The sequence below is a fragment of the Canis lupus genome, chromosome 3 (genome assembly GCF_048164855.1).
Source record: "Canis lupus baileyi chromosome 3, mCanLup2.hap1, whole genome shotgun sequence".
Taxonomy (NCBI): Eukaryota; Metazoa; Chordata; class Mammalia; order Carnivora; family Canidae; genus Canis; species Canis lupus.
The window spans coordinates 42,180,381-42,200,252 of NC_132840.1; positions in this window are offsets into that span (position 1 = coordinate 42,180,381).

Genomic DNA, 19,872 nt, shown 5'->3' on the forward strand with positions numbered 1-19,872 from the left:
ACACTGTCTTTCTCTTATAGAACTGGTTTGTTTATTTAGTAAAATATAGAGGATTTGAGAGTCATTTGCTTAGATTTTAATATTAAAGATGACCATATAAGTTGTTCATATTATCAACTGTTGGGTTTCTTTATGTAGAAACAACATTTACTGTGGTTTGGCTTTTCCATGAAAACTATTGTTTGTGGGGAAAACTGAGCAAAAGCTAAATAAAGCTTTGAGAAAGCATTAGGGTTCTATATTCAGTATATGTGTTCTAGGACTGTCCAGGAGCCTTGTTCTGAGATTCACTTGGAAAGTCCTAGTTACCGTCACCCCTCCTAGGATTGAGTTCAGAAAATACTGGCAGTAAAAGTTTTGTGAGATGGTTGTTAGAATCTCATGTTATTTTAACCAACCAAACAAAAAAATAAAAAGCTTTAAATAGTTAAACAGATCATTTAATTTGTCTTTCATTGCTATGACCATTGGCATAACAGTTATCTCTTACCTGTCAGTCATCCCAACCTTCACCATATGAAACTAGATATCTTCTCTGAAAAATATTCATATGGATTTTGCTATTTAATACAAAGAAGAAAGAAGGAAAATCCCAGATTATTTGACTATTGCCCTCGTATTGGAATCAAGATAACATGCTCTTGGGATGCCTGGGTGGCTCAAAGGTTGAGTGTATACCTTTGGCTCAGGGCGTGATCCTGGAGTCCTTGGGATCGAGTCCCACATTGGGCTCCCTGCATGAAGCCTACTTTTCCTTCTGCCTACGTATCTCTGTGTCTCTCATGAGTAATTAAATAAGATATTTTATATATATATGTGTGTATATATATATATCATGCTCTTTAGTTTTATACACTTAATGCAATTTTTTTCAAATTTGTATCTAGTTTGTGTGGTCTCTATTGATTTAGTCTTTATATAGCCCAGTTAGCTTCTTCTTCTGCCATTGTTACAGATTATCCCAGTAAGCCATCTCTCAAATTCTACCATCTTGCAAATGTAAATGTTGGTTACAAGAGCAAGGTGGTATCAAGATCAGCACAAATTAATCACAACCACTGAGAAACATCTGCTTTATTGATGGTACTTCAACAGCATCACCTTTCCACATGCATCAGGAATTATGGCTTTATGATAAAGTTGCTCTTGTTGCTGGAGGGAATCAAGTGCAAGTATTAATAGACTGGATTAAAAGACAAGACTAATTCCTAGTCCTAGTCCTGACATTGAACTTTGAAGTATCTGGTGGACTCTATATTTGCCCATGTAAAGATTACTATTGAAAATTTAGCTGAGAGAAAGAATTGTAGTATTATAACCACCATTTTAAAGTTTTAGCCAAAAGAGTTTTTTGAGTACTGTTTAAAAATTTAGAGATTTTTTAAAACCTTAATTTCATTTTTGTCTTGGTTTAAGATATGTTTTTCCAAGACATCTGTCACTCAAACCTCTAGCAGTTTAATGACTCCTTTACTCTGATATTGATAGTATATATTGTAGTTTAAGGTAGAGGACTAAATCACCTCTTCTCTACTACCACCATCCATGGGGCCCCATGAATAAATTGAAGACCTCCCCCACAGGATCCTGAGAGTGAATCCACCCTCCACTTTGGGAACCATCATTTTGGTACAGTATATTCAATAAAAGAACTTAATGGGTTACAGTTATTGCTTTTAAATACTCTTACATAGGTGAGATGAAGTATAAGGAAAAACTTTATTAAACTTTGAGAGCTAAAAACTTACTGTATAAGAGAGCTAAGCTGTATTTTCAGAATCGATTCCCTTGCTAAGAAGGTTTATTATTCAAGGTGCAGAATGATATTCTGGAAAGACTATGAGCTTTGAATCTAATAGTCCTACTGTCAAATCCTGGCTCTACCATTTTCTGAATATAATTTTCATCAAAGTTATTTAGTCTGTCTAAAGCTCAGTTTTCTTATCTATAAAATGGGGATCACAATATGAAGATTTACTGTGATAATGTATTTGGAGTGCTCAAAAATGATGGCTATTATTACTTTACAGTTTTGCTGATTTTATAGCACTCATATTTTCATGAGGCTACCTTTATTTTTTTCTTTGATATCATATACCAATAGTTGTCACATTTCATATTTAAAAATGAAGTTGCTGATACCACTGTCCCTTCTATCTGTTTGAGCGAGGTATCATTTTTGTGTTCTCACAACTTAACAAATGTGAAACAATTTACTCTGTAGTGCCACTTGGTAAATCACTTTTTCACTTTCAGGATATTTTTCAGTCTTGTGGATGAGAGGTCTTGACAATAGTCATTAAAGATATGATAGCACTTTCACAAGAACAAGGCCATGTGCCTTATGTCTTTGCTGAGCTCGGGTCTAGGTGGACTAATTTTAACATTTTTCTAGATCTGCACTAAGATTTCACTAGGAGAAGTCACTTTCTGCCTAGATTGGATCTGATAAGGCAAACACCTAATTCTGAGCTTGTAAAGATCACCTCAGTTATACTGTCTGGTTAATGGGAGGATGTCATATCATTTAGTTAAAGGAAGATGTGATAGAAATAAGATTGACTGGGTTTTGCTGCTTAGTGATCTTGACTAAGTCACTTGAAACCTCAAATTATGATAATTTAGTTGAGACCTTTGTCTATTTGGCTTACTTAAACTAAAGCAAATATCACTTAAAAAGTATGAGAAAGAATGAAAAACTATTAAAATGTGAAACTGCCTTTAGTTCTCTTCAATGGGCATGAAACACAGGGAAAGGTATATGGGTGGTGTGAAGTTGCACACAGTCTCAGTTCCTTCATGTATTTTGTAATGTGAGCATCTTGCTACAGAAAATGGGATGGGATCTCAATGTTTAAATATACTGCTCTTATATTTTTGTACAACATGGCTCCTAAATGCAAACTAGCGATTACATCTAGACTTCAAACAAAGGGACATCAACCTGTTTTAACAATGGAGAAAAAGCTGACTATTTGATCAATGGAGAGATTGTATGCTTGTTAAGGCATATAGTTAAGGGCAACTTTAAGGGATTTTGTGATTAATTTTTACTATATTTGATTTTTTACCTTACATGTTACTTTATAATCTAACTCCTGCACAAAATGCAATTTTCGTTGTAATATCTGCCTTACCAGGGTTGTTCTGGGAATCAAATGCAATAATATATGTTAAAGTGGTCTGCAAAATTCACAGTGCTATAAAATGTAAAATGTTTCTGTAATCTGGACAAGGCTTGGTCAACCATTTAAATGTTTTTATTCTGTGTTCTCACACAGAAAGTGAATTATAGCTGTGTACAGAACAACAATCACAACAATAATGATAGAAGGTAAGAAGATTGGTTAATTGACCACTTACGACAACCCAGGAGATGTGTTTAGCACTTTAAGTGGATTATCTAAATTAGATACTGCTTCGGGAAGAGTTCTTCCATTTAGATTTCTGTACTCCAGGCCCTCGTAAGGGTACCTCAGTTTCAAATACTATATACACTTTTTGGGAAACCCTCACATTATTCATCTATGTAGCCAGTATTTTTTTCATCTGATACAGCTGATTTTTTGTTAAGATTTTATTTATTTGAGAGAGAGAGAGAGAGTCAGCGGGGGAAGGGGCACAGAAAGACAAGCAGATTTCCCACCTTGTGCAGAGCCTGACTTGGGGCTCAATCCCACGACCCCGAGATCATGACCTGAACCAAAATCCAGAGTTGACACTCGACCAACTAAGCTGCCCGGTTGCCCCTGATTGAGAAGTGCTAGGTGAGAAAATACTTATTTCCTACTATTTACATGGGGAGGAATTTTCATTTGAGGACATGTGAACCTTTACCTCTTTTTTTTTTTTTTTTAGATTTTATTTATTTTTTAGAGAAAGGATGTGTGCACATGAGCATTCAACTGTGAGCAGGGGAGGGACAGAGGGAGACAGAATCTCAAGCAGCTAAGCAGGAGCCCAACACAGGACTCAATCTCATGATCCTGAGACCTGATCCAAAACCAATAGTCTCACTTAACCAACTGAGCCATGCAGGCACCTCGAACATTTACCACTTATTCACTCCATCCCTGAGGGAGGAAGGAGGACTTATCTGTTTAGTGAATTTAGGAGAAGGAGCTAAGCATTTGTGGATCAGCCACTCCTGCACATTTTGGATTTGCCTGCTCTCGGAGAGGACACATTCAGGTTTTCAACCTCTGTCATACTATGACCTTAGCAAAACGTGCCCTTACTTGTGGTTGAGATCTCAGCTATTTGGTGTTCCCAAAACACCAAACAGGTAAGCAGATAGGTAGGTAGGTAGGTAGGTAAATCTCACTCATTTAGCATCTGTTAGCAAGTTCACTTGGTTGCACATCACTTAATTTAGATTTCATTAAAAATAGAGGGGATCCCTGTATGGCTCAGTGGTTTAGCACCTGCCTTTGGCCCAGGGCGTGATCCTGGAGACCTGGGATCGAGTTCCGTGTTGGGCTCCCTGCAGGAGCCTGCTTCTTCCTCTGTGTCTCTGCATCTCTCTCTGTCTCTGTGTATGTGTCTCTCATGAATAAATAAATAAAATCTTTAAAAAAAGAAAAGAAATAGGACTACTATTTCTTGTCTCTGACTCCTGTGTCTACTCCTCAGTTGGTTCTAAATTTAGATGGGAAAGAGAAAGATTATGAATGAACTACTTAAAACCCTACCAAGAGACAGTATAAGGGAGTGGTTAAGAGCACAGGTGTGGAAACAAATTTACCTAATTTCAAATTTGGACTTCATCACTTTCAGCTGTGTTGCCTTACACAATTTACTTAAACTCTCTGTGCCTTAGTTACCTTATCTGAAAAATGGGGACAGTCATAGAACCTACCCTCATAGTGAGAGGATTAAGTGAATTAAAACATGTAAAATGCTTAGAATAGTCCTGGGCCTATCAGCATTCAATAAGTGTTAGCTTTTCCCATTATTTTTTTTAAGATTTTATTTATTTATTCATGAGAGACACACACACAGAGAGAGGCAGAGACACAGGCAGAGGGAGAAGCAGGTCCATGCATGGAACCTGATGTAGGACTCGATCCCGGGACTGCAGGATCATGCCCTGGACCAAAGGCAGGCTCCAAACCGCTGAGCCACCCAGGGATCCCCAAGCTTTTCCCATTATTATATTAACATTAATAGCCCAAGGATACAATATAAATATTTGCTTAAATAATTTGCATTCAGCTTCTAACTACCCTCCTTAAAAAATGTTGATTCATTGATTATTAGCACAGGAGCCTTCTACTTCTTTGTTTTCTGTGCTAACTACGGCAATTTAATCTTTTTCCTCCCCCTTGCCACAATCCATAGAAATGAGACTCACAGTGACATATATCTAGGGGATACTTTTAGACTTCTTTGAGCTCTTCAGGCTAGTCTATGTGCTTGCTCTTATTTCAGAGCCCCATAGCACTTTGCTTATCCTATACAATTTCACAGTTAAATGTGTGTTATCATATGTAATGGGATGCTGAATAGGACGGAATTTTTTTTTTAAGATTTATTTATTCATGAGAAACAGAGAGAGAGAGAGAGAGAGGCAGAGACAGAGGGCTCTGCAAGGATCCCCGTGGGGGACTCAATCCCAGGCCCCCTGGGATCATGGCCTGAGCCAAAGGCAGATGCTTAGCCAACTGAGCCACCCAGGTGCTGAGATATAATTTTTTTAAAGAAAAGCACCTCAGTGTCTCTTCTTAGGATACGAATATGTTACAGTAATATTTGGGAAAGTGTGTTCAACATTTTATCATGGAGAATTTCAAACAAAGAAAAGTTGAAAGAATTTTTTTTAAGATTTAAGGTTTTTTTTTTTTAATCTCTACACCCAATATGGGACTTGAACTCATAACACTGGGATCAAGAGTCACATGCTCCACCAATTGAGTTAGCCAGGTGCCCTGAAAAGTTGAAAGAATTTTACAGCATGTATCTGTATACTCACCATTCTACCATTAATATTAAAAAATATTTTTTAAAGTTTTTATTTTTAAGATTTTATTCATTCATCATGAAAGACATAGAGAGAGAGGCAGAGACGCAGGCAGAGGGAGAAGGAAGCTCCCTGTGAGAAGCCCAATGCAGAACTTGATCCTGGGACCCTGGATCATGCCCTGAGCCAAAGGCAGATGCTCAATCACTGAGCCACACAGGCGTCCCTAAAGATTTTATTTTTTAAGTAATCTCTACACCCAACGTGGGGCTTAAACTCATAACCCTGAGATCAAGAGTCACTTGTTCCACCAAGTGAGCCAGGCAGGTGCCCCCACCATTAACATTTTAATACACTTGCTCTATCACAGAATTTTCAACCACTCATCCTTTCATCTATCCATCATCCCATCTTTTCTGGTGCATTTGAAAACAGAGTGTTGCAGCAATATTTTGAAATGCTAACCTTTGCTTCTTTCCTCGGAATTTTTGCAACTCCTCTTTCCTATCTGAGGCAGAAGCATTGTGGCAAAGTGGAGGCTTTTGGATCCTGGCAGCCTGGGCTTGAAATCCAGCTTTGCCACTTACTAGCCATGTGGCCCATGTAACTTTATTGTTTAAAGTAAATAAAATATTTTTTAAAAGGGGGAGATAATAGTAGTACCTACTTCACGAAGTTGTGAAAATGTATGTAATGTATGTAAAGTGCTTACATTAGTGCATGACCAGCAAACACTTGTAGAATACTAACTTATGTTAGGAAATTTATACATACTAACATATTTAATTCTCGCCAAAACCCCATGAGGTAGTACCATTATTTTATTTTTTAAAGATTTTATTTATTTATTCATGAGAGACACAGAGATAGAGGCAGAGACATAGGCAGAGGGAGAAGCAGGCTCCCTGCAGGGAGCCCAATGCAGGACTCGATTCCAGGACCTTGGGATTATGCCCTGAGCTGAAGGCAGACACTCAACCATTGAGCCACTCAGGTGCCCTGAAGTATTACCATTGTTATAAACTATGATGTATATTAGGTATTATTATTTATTATAGCAGAAATTCATGGAGAAAAGTCTCTGCTTAGTTTTCGTGTTTTTTTTTTTTTTTTTTTCTTTTAAGATTTTATTTTATTTTGGGTACCTGCATGGCTCACTTGGTTAAGTGACTGCCTGCAGCTCGGGTCATGATCCCGGGATCCTGAGAGTGAGACCAGCATCAGGCTCCCTGCTCAGTGGGGAGATTGCTTCTCCCTCTACCCCTCTCCCCTGCTTCTGAGCTCTCTGTCTCAGATAAATAAATTTTAAAAGTTTTTTTTTTAAGATTTTATTTATTTATTCATGAGAGACAGAGAGAGAGGGAGAGAGGTAAAGATACAGGCAGAGGGAGAAGCAGGCTCCATGCAGGGAGCCTGACGTGGGACTCGATCCGGGTCTCTAGGATCAGGCCCTGGACTGAAGGCAGTGCTAAACCACTGAGCCACTCGGGCTCCCCTTAAAAATATTTTTTTTAAGATTTTGTTTTTTATTTTTTTTAATTTTTTAATTTATTTATGATAGTCACAGAGAGAGAGAGAGAGAGAGAGAGAGAGGCAGAGAGATAAGCAGGCTCCATGCACTGAGAGCCTGACGTGGGACTCGATCCCGGGTCTCCAAGATCGCGCCCTGGGCCAAAGGCAGGCGCCAAACCGCTGCACCACCCGGGGATCCCTGTTTTTTATTTTCTTAAGTAGGCTTCATGCCCAGCACAGATCCCCAAGGTGGGGCTTGAACTCATGACCCTGAAATTGAGACCTGAAACACTGAACCCACTGAGTCACTCAGGTACCTGCCCCTAAAGATTTCGTTTTTATTTTTTTTTTAATTTTTATTTATTTATGATAGTCACACACAGAGAGAGAGAGAGAGAGAGAGAGAGAGGCAGAGACACAGGCAGAGGGAGAAGCAGGCTCCATGCACCGGGAGCCCGACGTGGGACTCGATCCCGGGTCTCCAGGATCGTGCCCCGGGCCAAAGGCAGGTGCTAAACCGCTGCGCCACCCAGGGATCCCCAAAGATTTCGTTTTTAAGTAATGGCTACACCAAGCAAGAGGCTCAAACTCACAGCCTCAAGATCAAGAGTCAGATGGTCTACAGACTGAACCAGCACTCTTCTGCTTAGTTCTTGAATTTTAAAACAGACATTTTGAAGTTCATGGCAAAAGTCATGCCAAAGAAAGGAAGCTTTATGAAAGAACTGGACTCCTTTCCTGTCAAAAGCCTATGTACCCAAGGAAAAAGTTTATGTTAACAACTCATTTTGGAACAACAGATAGAGTCTTAACTGTCTAAATTATGTAAAATTTCCTAGCCCTAGGGAGAAAAGAGGAGAAACAAGTAGGGAGAAGCAGAGGAGGGTATTTTAGGACCTGTCCCAAGCCAGGCTAATTCTTGGAGTTGGGGTATCCAAGAATATCCCTCTGGATGGATGGATTTGGGGATTGGACAGCAGAGGAGAATTGTGCTTCCTACAAATATGTTTTGGACTCTTGCGATGCAATTGTTGTATGTGTGTTTGTGTGTGAGAGCACTTAAGATTTACTCTCTTAGCTAGTTTGAAGTACATAATGCAGTACTAACCATAATCACCATACTGCAAGTTAGATCCCTAGCATATATTCATCTTATAACTGAACATTTGTATCTTTTACCAACATTTCTCCATTTCCTCCCACCCTCCTCCAGTCTTGGCAACTATTTTACTCTCTGCTTTTGTTATTAATTTGAGTTTTTTATATTCCATATATAAATAGGATCATATAGTATTTGTCTTTCTATGTCTGGCTTATTTCACTTAGCATAATATCCTTTCCTGTGATATTATGAGATATATATATATATATATATTATAGATATATAGATTTTTATTTATTTATTTTGGTCTTTTTTTTTTTTTTAAATCCTATCCCTCCCTGAAGTCCACACTAGACCATCACCTACTGCCACAGGAAAGGGAATCCAGAAGAAACAAAATAACCTAAATTTTTGGCTTTTGAGCACCAAAAACCAAATGCATAGTGAACAAAAAACATGTTTGGGTGAGTACGGTTGTTTCTGTTTCCACAGGAGATACAAATTTTCTGGATTGGAAGAGAAAGATAGTCCTAGGCAAACTGGGACAATTGGTAATCCTAGTTTAGTGGGGAGGTTATTCTGGTTTCAATTATACTTGGTATTTACAAAATAAATTGTTGTTGGATATATTAAGGACTTTATTTTATTTTATAGGATTTTATTTATTTATTCATGAGAGACAGAGAGAGAGAGGCAGAGACATAGGCAGAGGGAGAAGCAGGCTCCCCTTGGGAAGCTTGATGCAAGACTTGATCCTAGGATCCTGGGATCATGACCCAAGTCAAAGGTAGATGCTCAATCATTGAGCCATTCAGGTGCCCTATATTAAGGACTTTCATTCAGTATTCTACTAATGGAGGCAAGGCTTGGCAATATTTCAGTGTTCTCATTATATATAAGAAAATAGCTGGAACTCCTCAAAGTTTTAGGAGGGATAATTTTTTCACGCATTACTAGCTTGAGTTGGCTGTAGTGTTCAATTGTTTCCATTAAAAAAAAAAAACCCTTATATTTATTTATTCATTTGTCTCTGAACCCTACATGGGGCTAAACTCATGACTCTGAGATCAAGAGTTGCGTGGTCTTCCAATTGAGCCACTCAGGCATCGGCAATTGCTTCTATTTTTGTGTTTTAATTTAAAAATTATTATTCTAAACTGCTTACATGAATAAGCTGTATAAATATATATTATTTTCCAATTGTTTCATATAACTGTTTATTTGCCACAGAAAATTGGAAATAACTATAATAAGTAATATGGAGCTGTGGTTAAGAGCACACGCTCTGGAGCCAGACTATCTGGGTTTGAATCCTAGACATGCCCCTTACTAGCTGTGTGATATTGGACAGGTTCTATTCCTTCGTCTATAAAATAAGAATTAAAATAGTATCTGATGTGATATGAGGATGAAATTAGTTAATACATGTAAGGTGCTTATAATAGTGCCTGGCACACATAGTAGAACTCAAGAATTATTAGGTGATTTGCGAGTTCTTTTGCCCTGATGAAAACTTAAGAGTTTCCCCATAGTTAATTATTTTCATAATTAAGTCTTCACAAAGAGTTTGGGAGGTAGGTTAGAATGTTTTCTGAGATGGCACATTGTTTCTTCCCCTCACTTTTAATAGGATTGTCCTGTGGACTGAATTGTGCCCCCCTCAAAACTTATATGTTAAAGTACTAACCCCCAATGTGACTGTATTTGGAGATAGGGTCTTTAGGAGATAAAGTTAAATGAAGTGATAAGGGTGGGCTACTACTCAAATAGCACTGGTGACCTTGTAAGAAGAGAAAGAGGCAACAGATTCATTCGGTGTCTACCCTCAACCCTCGCCACAGACACACATACACACATGCTTGAGGAAAGGTCATCTAAGGACATGGAAGATAGCCATCTACAAACCCGGAAGAAAGTTCTCACCAGGAACTACACTGCCAGACCCTGATCTGGACTTCTAGTCTTCAGTGCTATGAAAAAACAAATTTATGTTGTTTAAACTACTCAGCCTGTGTATTTTCTTACAGCAACCCAAGCAGGATAAGACAGATTGTTAACTAATGAGTACTGAAGACTGAGAAAAACCCTTAGAGTCGCACTTATTTGCCAAAGCATAGGCACCATTATCCAAGTTTTCTTACTCCATCTTGCCTACACAAAGGTGCCTGATGACTGAGCAGGACGATGAAGACCTGCTCCATTGGTGCAACCTTGCCTCTCGTAGACTAGTGATTTGGAACGAGTCTTTTAACCATGCCTTAGTCTTTTCCTCAGTATAAACAAAGAGACATAGGGAGAGAGAGAAGCAGGGAACCCGATGCTGGACTTGGTCCCTGATTCTGGATTCTGGGATCATGCCCTGAACCGAAGGCAGACACCCAACTGCTGAGCCACCCAGGCATCCCTCAGTAACTAATTCTGAATGAATAAAATAATGGCTCAGCCTGGTGTCTTAAACATAGTAAATACTCAAGAAAAGAACATTATACATATCATCTTCTCCAGTGGTTTTCAGTTTTTGCCTGCCCAGTATCTATTTGCTCATTTTCTAGTAGCAAAGTCTCAATTTTCCTTTGTGAAAATTCCTCTCCCTCATTCTCAGTTCTTGGGTTCTGTTGGGGCTGACCCTATATCTCTACTCCACGAATTCATATATGGCCCAGCCCTGGCCCAATTTAGGACAATGAGAACCAGGCCAGCCTTTCTGGACCAAACATGAAAGAGAGACTCCCTGCAGGGAGCTTGATGTGGGACTCGATCCCAGAACCCCGGGATCACGACCTGAGCCAAAGGCAGATGCTCAACCACTGAGCCACGCAGATGCCCCGAGAGACTCTCTTTCCATCGAGGTTGCCAAGTTGGTAAAAGGTAAGCCTAAAGGTACTGGTAGCTATCTTGTTCCTTGTGGGAAGACTGTGCTCAGGAATAAAGCCAAGAGTAAGAACCGCAGACCTGACGGGTGGAGGGAAACTGATTCCTGATGATATCCTTTAGCATCTAGATCCAGCCAAAAGTAAGACAAGGAGTCTATAATAGGAAAGGAACAGTATGATTGGAAAGGGTCAGGCTACCATGGAAACACCAAGGCAGGATACTTAGCCAGAATGTTAGTGAGCAGAGGTAAGTCAGGGAGAAGACTTCTGGACAGGCAGGGACATCTGAGGACAGATCAAAATGAAGAGTATGAATTAGCCACATGAATGGGGGTGGTGTAAGGGTTGGTACACATGAGAGAGGGTAGAAAGTAAAAAAGAACATAAAAGGAAGAACAACTACTCAAAGGCAAAACAATATGGTGGTTCCAGGGAATTCACTATGACCAAAGCATACAAAACACTTTCCAAAACAAAATCTTCTTTCATCCAACATGTTAAATCTTTCACAATGAAAGCAATGTACCAATTAGAATGTGGTTAGCTGCAAGGAAATGAAAACATGATGAATGGTGACTTAAACAATGAAGATATTTAATTATCTGAGGGAGCCAGTCAGGGCTGGTAGTGTGATTCTATGTCATCACACATCTGGGCTCTTCCCATCTTTCCATTTCACCATCCTCAGCTTTTGGTAATTATGCATATATTAGTTTTGGTAGAAAGAATAAAGCCCACCCCCCATATCTGAATACTTAGAACATCTGAATATATTTAATATATATATTTAATATATATGTCTTTTCTTGTAATAGGGACTTTGTAGATTTAGTTTAGAACCTTAAGATGGGGTTTATTCAGGTGGGACTAATGTAATCATGTGGTCCCTATGAGAGGGAGGCAGGAGAGTTAGAGTCAAAGAAAGAAATGCATTGATGGAAGCAGAGGTTAGGGAAACAGAGATTTGAGGATATTATGCTGCTGATTTTGAAGATGGAGGAAGGAGTCATGATCCAAGGATGAAGGCAGGCTCTAAAAGCTGGAGAAGGGGCGCCTGGGTGGCTCAGGTGGTTAAGCATCTGCTTTCGGCACAGGTCATGATCCCAGGGTCCTGGGATCAAGCCCCATATCAACTCCCTGCTCAGAGGGGAGTCTGCTTCTCCCTCTCCCTCTGCCCATCCCCCCTACCACCTTGTTCATGCTTGCTCTGTCAATCTTTCAAGTAAATAAATAAAATCTTAAAAAAAAAAAATTTAAAAAAAAGTTTTTTTTTTACAGATTCTCCAAATCTGTAATATAACAGGTATGTTTTTTAAACCATTGAGTTTGTGGTCATTTAGCAATAGAAAATTAATACATCACCCATGGTTGCAAGATGGCTGTCAGAGCTCCAGGTATTACTTTCACATTTAATGTAGGGAGAAAAGGTAGGGGATGAAAGGACAGAGCATGCTGCATCCACCCCTTTTGTCAGGAAAGAACAAACTTTCACAACCACCCTACCAGCTGACTTCCCCGTATACATTATTGACTAGAACTCTTACACAATGGCCACTTCTAGCTACAAGGGAGGGTGGGAGGGTAACTTACTTTCTAGTCTCATTTGTTTTGTGGATGGGCTCAATTCATTATTAATGAAAGCATAAGGGATGCCTGGGTGGCTCAGCTGCTGAGTGCCTGCCTTTGGCCCAGAGTGTGTCCCTGGAGTCCCAGGATCGAGTCCCACATCGGGCTCCCTGCATGGAGCCTGCTTCTCCCTCTGCCTATGTCTCTGCCTCTCTGTGTGTGTGTCTCTCCTGAACAAATCAATAAAATCTTTAAAAAGAAAAAAAAAAGCATAAGAGTGATGCTGAGGTGTAGGATCTGGGAATATGTGAGTGAAGTTTCCTTTTATCTGGGAGAAAGCGCCCTGAGAAAGTCTTGGTCCTATATGCTGGGTATTATTCACCTTCAGCAGCCTGAGGCAGAATGGTAAGGTAACTCAGAAATTGGGTCTCTCATAATTGGGGGTTCATGTATTTTTGGAAAGTGGCAATGGAGAGCATTTAAGAGTCTTTGGTTGGAGAATGCTGGCATATGCCTTGAACCAGAGCCATAGGAGGTTTGTGTTCTTTATAAGCCACTTCTTCCATGTGGAGAAGGCCAAGCCAGCTCCAAAAGTGTAAGAAGTGAAAGCTGAAAAACTCCAGCCATAAAAAGGGCTCTGGAGAGCACAAAAGAAGATGAGAGCTAAAATTGAGAAGTGAACGAGTGAAATCGAGTATTCTTTTAGGGATGTAATACAGAGAAAGCTAGGCATTATTATTTTTTAATCTGCATTTACCTGTTCGGTAGCTCTCTTGTTAGGGAGTAGGCTTTCTGTGAGAGGTCATGGTGAGATTGGTGATCACAGAAAGCTTGGGTAGATTTCTTGGCATAGGCTAGATATCTGGGCAAGGGATATGACATTTATAGCTTTTGGTGAAAGGTCATAAGCCTGCTTTAGGGTACCAAGAGGAACACACAGCACTGAGGACAACATAGAGTGACTTTGGCAGGGAGACAAAAAGCTAAGCAAAAATTAAGTTGCTTTTGGTAGGGATCCTCATTGGGATTGGCTGGACCATAGGATTTCCCTGCTAGTTCTGGCTATTGGAAGGAAGTTTGTTGGAGTGGATTCTCCACATATCTGAGTGGGGGAGCACAATTCTTGATCCTCATACCTACCTCCTATAGATACACTAACACGTATGCATAGATGTATATGTGCCATAGATACACTAACACGTATGCATAGATGTATATGTGCCAAGATGATCGTTGCATCAATCTTTGTAAATAATAAAAAAAAAGCAGAAACCATCTAAATGTCCATTTGAAGGGGCCTGCTTAGAAAAATTATGCTATATCCATATAATGGAATACTTTGTGACCATTTATATAGATGATATGCAGTAAATTACATATTATATTAAGAGAATCAAGCAAGACAGAGAGCTTTGGATATAATATGCTCCCATTATGATGCCCCTTGTCTCTGTGGTTGGGGAATGAAGTTTTTTGAAAGAAGGAAGAGATATTTTTTGCTTGTTCTGAACATTTTTTTTAACCAGATATGTTATGCCAGTTATCTATTGCTATATAACAAATCATCTCAAAACTTAGTGGCTAAACAGCTATTTTATTTGGTTACAATTCTAAGGGTCAGCAATTAGGGCTGGGTTCAGCTGGGCAGTTCTCCTAAGGTCTTCTCTTGGTCATGTGGTTGCAGTCGTCTGGTGACCAGACAAGAACTGGATGATTTAAGAGAAACTCATTTAAGTGTCTGGCTACTAATGCTGGCTGTCATGAAAGACATCTGTCTCCAGCAGTTAGCCTCAGCTTAATACAATGCCTATGTTCAAAAAGACCAGGAGCTGAAGCTGCAAAGCTTATTGAGGCTCAGACTCCCAGAGGAACTCACATAACATTTCTGCTGCATTTTGTTAGTCAGAGTAAGTCACAAGGCTAGCCCAGATTCATGGACTGAGGAAATAGACTCCATCTCTTATTGGGAGGAGTTGCAAAGAAAGAATTTGTGGCCATTTTTAATTTACCGCATTCATACATTACTTTTTCAAATAAAAGATTACTTGAATAAAATAATGCTATTTGTAATAAATTCATAGGATTTTAAGAATTGGGTGGAGGGTGCCTGGCTGTCTCAACTGGAAGAGCATGCGACTCTTGATCTTGAGATTGTAAATTCGAGCCCCGTGTTAGGGGTAAAGGTTACTTAAATTCTATTTTGTAAAAATCTTTAGAAGAATTGGGTGAAACGTTGGAGATTGTCTTATATAAAATCTTCTAATTTTATAGGAAGGACACTGAGGTCAGAAAGGTAAAATGTTTTGGGTAAGTTAACTCAGTGGTAGCATTAGGATAGAACCAGGTCTTCTGACTTCCAGTCTTGTGCTCTTAATTCCACAGTAAGATTTCCTTTTGCCAGCAAAGCTTATTAATGATCTTTGATCAAGAGACCTTGACAACTTTGTAGCCCAATTACTCTCATAGTTGAGAATGTTGAAGGTTACACCTCAACCAAATGAAGGTAAGACTAAAGAAAGAATCCAAACAATTCTGAGAAAAGTAAAATGGGAATTAAAAAACTTTAAAAAAAATTTATTTAAGAGAGAGAGAGAGCAAGAGAGAGAAAGCACGAGCAGGGTGAGGGGCCAAGGGAGAAGCAGACTCCCTGCTGAGTCCCAAGCCCAATGTGGGACTTGATCCAGGGAGTCTAGGATCATGACCCCAGCTGAGGGCAGACACTTAACCTCCTAAGCCACCCAGGCACCCCTATAATGGGAATTTGAATTATCTAGGTTGTCTAGTCTCAGTGCTTCTTTTTTATTTATGTATTTATTTATTTAAGAAACCTAGTCTTAGTATATCTGTGGGATAAATAATTTACCAAGTCATAAATAACTTGGTCAAAATTGCTTTATAAAATGTTCAAATGGCTCTAGATGATTTTTCCTTTTGGGAGATTTTACAAACCAAATGTATTGCTAAGTATATTTAAATTATCTTGTTGATCCCACTGAGAATTTTTTTTTAAGGATTTTATTTATTTATTCATAGAGACACACACACACACACACAAAGGCAGAGACACAGGCAGAGGGAGAAGGCTCCATGCAGGGAGCCCGACGTGGGACTCGATCCCGGGTCTCCAGGATCACACCCTGGGCTGCAGGTGGTGCCAAACCGCTGTGCCACTGGGGCTGCCCATTGAGAATTTAGGAGTGCTTTAACAGTTCTGCTTAGTCTTTAATTAATATAATCTTGATTATTAATTGATTGGTTAATTAATTTTTAAGTTATCCTGCAAATGTTTATTGTGACCCTACGAGTTCAAAGTATTATGCTGAAAATTATAAAGAACATAGAAAAGAATAAAGCATTCATTTTCCTCTTTTTTTAAAAAAGATTTTATTTATTTATTTTAGAGAGAGAGCATGTGCATGGAGCCAGGGTAGGGACAGAGGGAGAAAGAATCTCAAGCAGACTCCCTGCTAAGTGAGGAGCCTTATATGGAGCTTGATCTCATGACCCTGAGATCATGACCTGAGCCAAAGTCAAGAGTCAGTCACTCCTCCCTCTTAAGAAGCTTAATATCTAGGGGTACCTGGGTGGCTCAGTTGGTTAAACGGCTGATTCTTGATTTTGGCTCAAGTAACGATCCCAGGGTCACAAGATCAAGCTCCAAGTCTGGCTCTGCACTGGTGAGTGTGGGGCCTGCTTAAGATTCTCTTTCTCCTCCTGCCCCTCCCCCCAAGAATGATTACAATCATGACAACCAGACAGAGGTAAATATCATTATTTATAGTGGAAAGGGGAAAAAAAGAACTTAAAGAGATATATATTTAGAGTAGTTAGCAAGATTTCCTCATGGAAAGTTAAAGTTAGGGAATTTAAAAGGTTTAAGTGCTTAGGATATAGTCCTGGGTATTGAGAACCCTCAGGATAGATAATCTTTTTTCCCCTAAGGAGGTCTTTTTGGTACATAAAGTTCTGAATTGAAGAATCCCTTTAATTATTACTATGCATGGATATTTGTTTTTTTTTTTTTTTCATGGATATTTGAATTAGTCTACCAAACAATTAAAATCAAAGTTCTGCTCTGCCAAGTAAGCAAAAGCAGGTAAGTAGCTCTTCTAACACAATTTTCCTTTAACAGACTTACTTCATTTTGTGTTTGCTAACACAGCACACCAGATTATAAATTCTGATGAAAGCAAGGGAGATACAGGATGATAATTTCTTAATTTATATATCTTTAACTTTTATTTGTTTTGTTTTTATTTATTTATGATAGTCACACACAGAGAGAGAGAGGCAGAGACACAGGCAGAGGGAGAAGCAGGCTCCATGCACCAGGAGCCCGACGTGGGATTCGATCCCGGGTCTCCAGGATCGCGCCCTGGACCAAAGGCAGGCGCCAAACCGCTGCGCCACCCAGGGATCCCCCTATATCTTTAACTTTTAAATTAAAGATTTTATTTCATGCCCATTCATTGATATTTTATGTTTAAAAATCACCTAAATAAAAAAGGTAAATAGTAAGTCAGAAGTTCCCTGAACTACAACAAAATGCTGAAGTTGGCCCATAATGCAGTGAGAATGAATGGTAAAATATCTATCTTGTTCATTAGAATATAAGCCCATAAGCCACTCCTTTCACAGCATTCAGATCTTGTGAACAAGATGATCTGATGTGAGGATGGAGTTTTAACCAGCTATTGTTGCTTTTTTGGTTTAAACAAGACTTTCAATCCCATTTTGTGAGTGCCTGTTATTTTTCAAAGTCTGGTTACCTTATAATAAGCAGGTGCTAATGGAGTACAGGATATATATATATATATATATATATATATATATATATATATCATTGGATATATATGAACGTTGTATTTTTCTTGAGGGACAACACATATTCTTGGGACTTTTATTGAGTTACATTTTACTAGTCTTAAAATATTTAGTTATGTACTTAAAAGATACAGAGCATAGGTATTACATCCACAGAAAGTATTTTAGTCAGTGAATGTTCAATGTAGCAGGTAGAGATGAACTTAGCACGTCTTGTAGACTGAACTGGGAACAGACTCTTCAGCCATAAAATGCACTTAACAGTCTATTTAATAGTGGTGAGGTCCTTGAAAATGCAATATCCATGCTAATCTTGCCTTTTTCTAAATCACAGATGAAAAATAGGTCAGTTAGGTAGAGCCTTCTCTTTCTATTTAAAGTGTGACATTTAATCTATTTAAACAACTACCAAAACTTTATTAATTCATTGTAAGATAAGTGTGCTGAGAAAGTAGAGAACATTATTAAGACACAAGGTTTTCCAAAATTTGATCTGGATATCTTAGATCCCAATCCCAGGACCCAATACAATCTTGGGGTGGAGGGGCAGGGTTCAATCAAATCAGTAACACCAAGGAAGGACCAGAAAAAAAGCAACCCAGAATTCAATGAAATCCCCCACTGTGCAATGGCTTAAAGGAACTGAATATATATTTTTTAAATATTTTATTTATTTATTCACGAGAGACACACACAGAGAGAGAGAGAGAGAGAGAGAGGCAGAGACACAGGCAGAGGGAGAAGCAGGCTCCATGCAGGGAGCCTGACATGGGACTCGATTCCCGGTACACAGGATCACGCCCTGGACGGAAGGTGACGCTAAACCACTGAGCAACCCTGGCTGCCCAGGAACTGAATATTTTTTAAAGAGGCAAAAATTAGAAAAGGAACCTTTAGAGAAAGGTTTTCTACTTCCTTGATGCCTTTAGGGAAAATTCATTTGGAAAGAGTATACACAGAAAGCTTCTAGCAGATAACAAATCAAGGAGTCAAATTAGGGCTGAATGTAGATACCAGCTTTGGTGCATTTCTTTTAAACTACAATGTTCTGCAGAATTCTTTGGAGAGGAAAATGCAGGGTATGTGATAAATTGTAATTGCATTTCACTGGGGTGTATTTTGGAGAATGACTGTTCACACTTTTCTTAGTCCCTCTTATTTATTTGAATAGGATTTAGTACTCTCTGGCCCCACCCTCCCAATCAGCCCAAATGTATACCTAGGGTAATGCAATAGTTCCATTCTTTCCCAAGAACAATTATAAAGAATAAGTGCTCCAGTATTTGAAATGTAAACACAATGATCATCTATTACAGTTTTGGGTAGAGGTTTTAGAAAAAAAAATTCTTTTTGTTGTTTTTATTTTTTCTTATATACATTCTTGGGTTGCAAATTTGGGTGCTATAATTTAAGATGTTTTCCTCCTCCTAGCCTCCTGCTCCAGATCCTGAAAGAAATCCTAGGAAAGAAAGGGCACCTAGAGGTTATTTCTCCTGCTTAACTGACCACTGTGGATTCAACAGTAGTCTTATTCCAGAAAACTAACTCCATCAATTATAGAAAATAACTTTTTATAGAGTTTTTTCCAAACCTGTCTTCACTGCATATCTAGGAAGGATTATTTTCCTTCACACCATCAAAGCACCTAGGTTCTTCCTTTAGTTTTATGAGAATCATTCAGGTGATATGTAGTAGCTACTATTATTGGGCACATGTGGTATCTCATTTAGATTTTTTAATCCATGTTCCCAGGGGCAGAGTGCTGCTATTGACAATATCTGCCATCTCCCTTCTCATTAAAACCAAACCCCAACCCACTGTAAAACAAAATGGTGATAAAAAAAAAATCACACCTTACATATTTTGTGTCTTACCCTTCTCCTCAGTGCTCTTTTTTAGTTTGGCAATCTTTTTAAAAAATTGGTGAGCCAAAGCAAAAAATTGTGTAGAAAGCAAAGGCTTTATTTTGTGACTTATCCTGTTTCTCTGGTATGGACTTTCATCCTTTACTATAAGTAAAAATTTATTTAAAAATC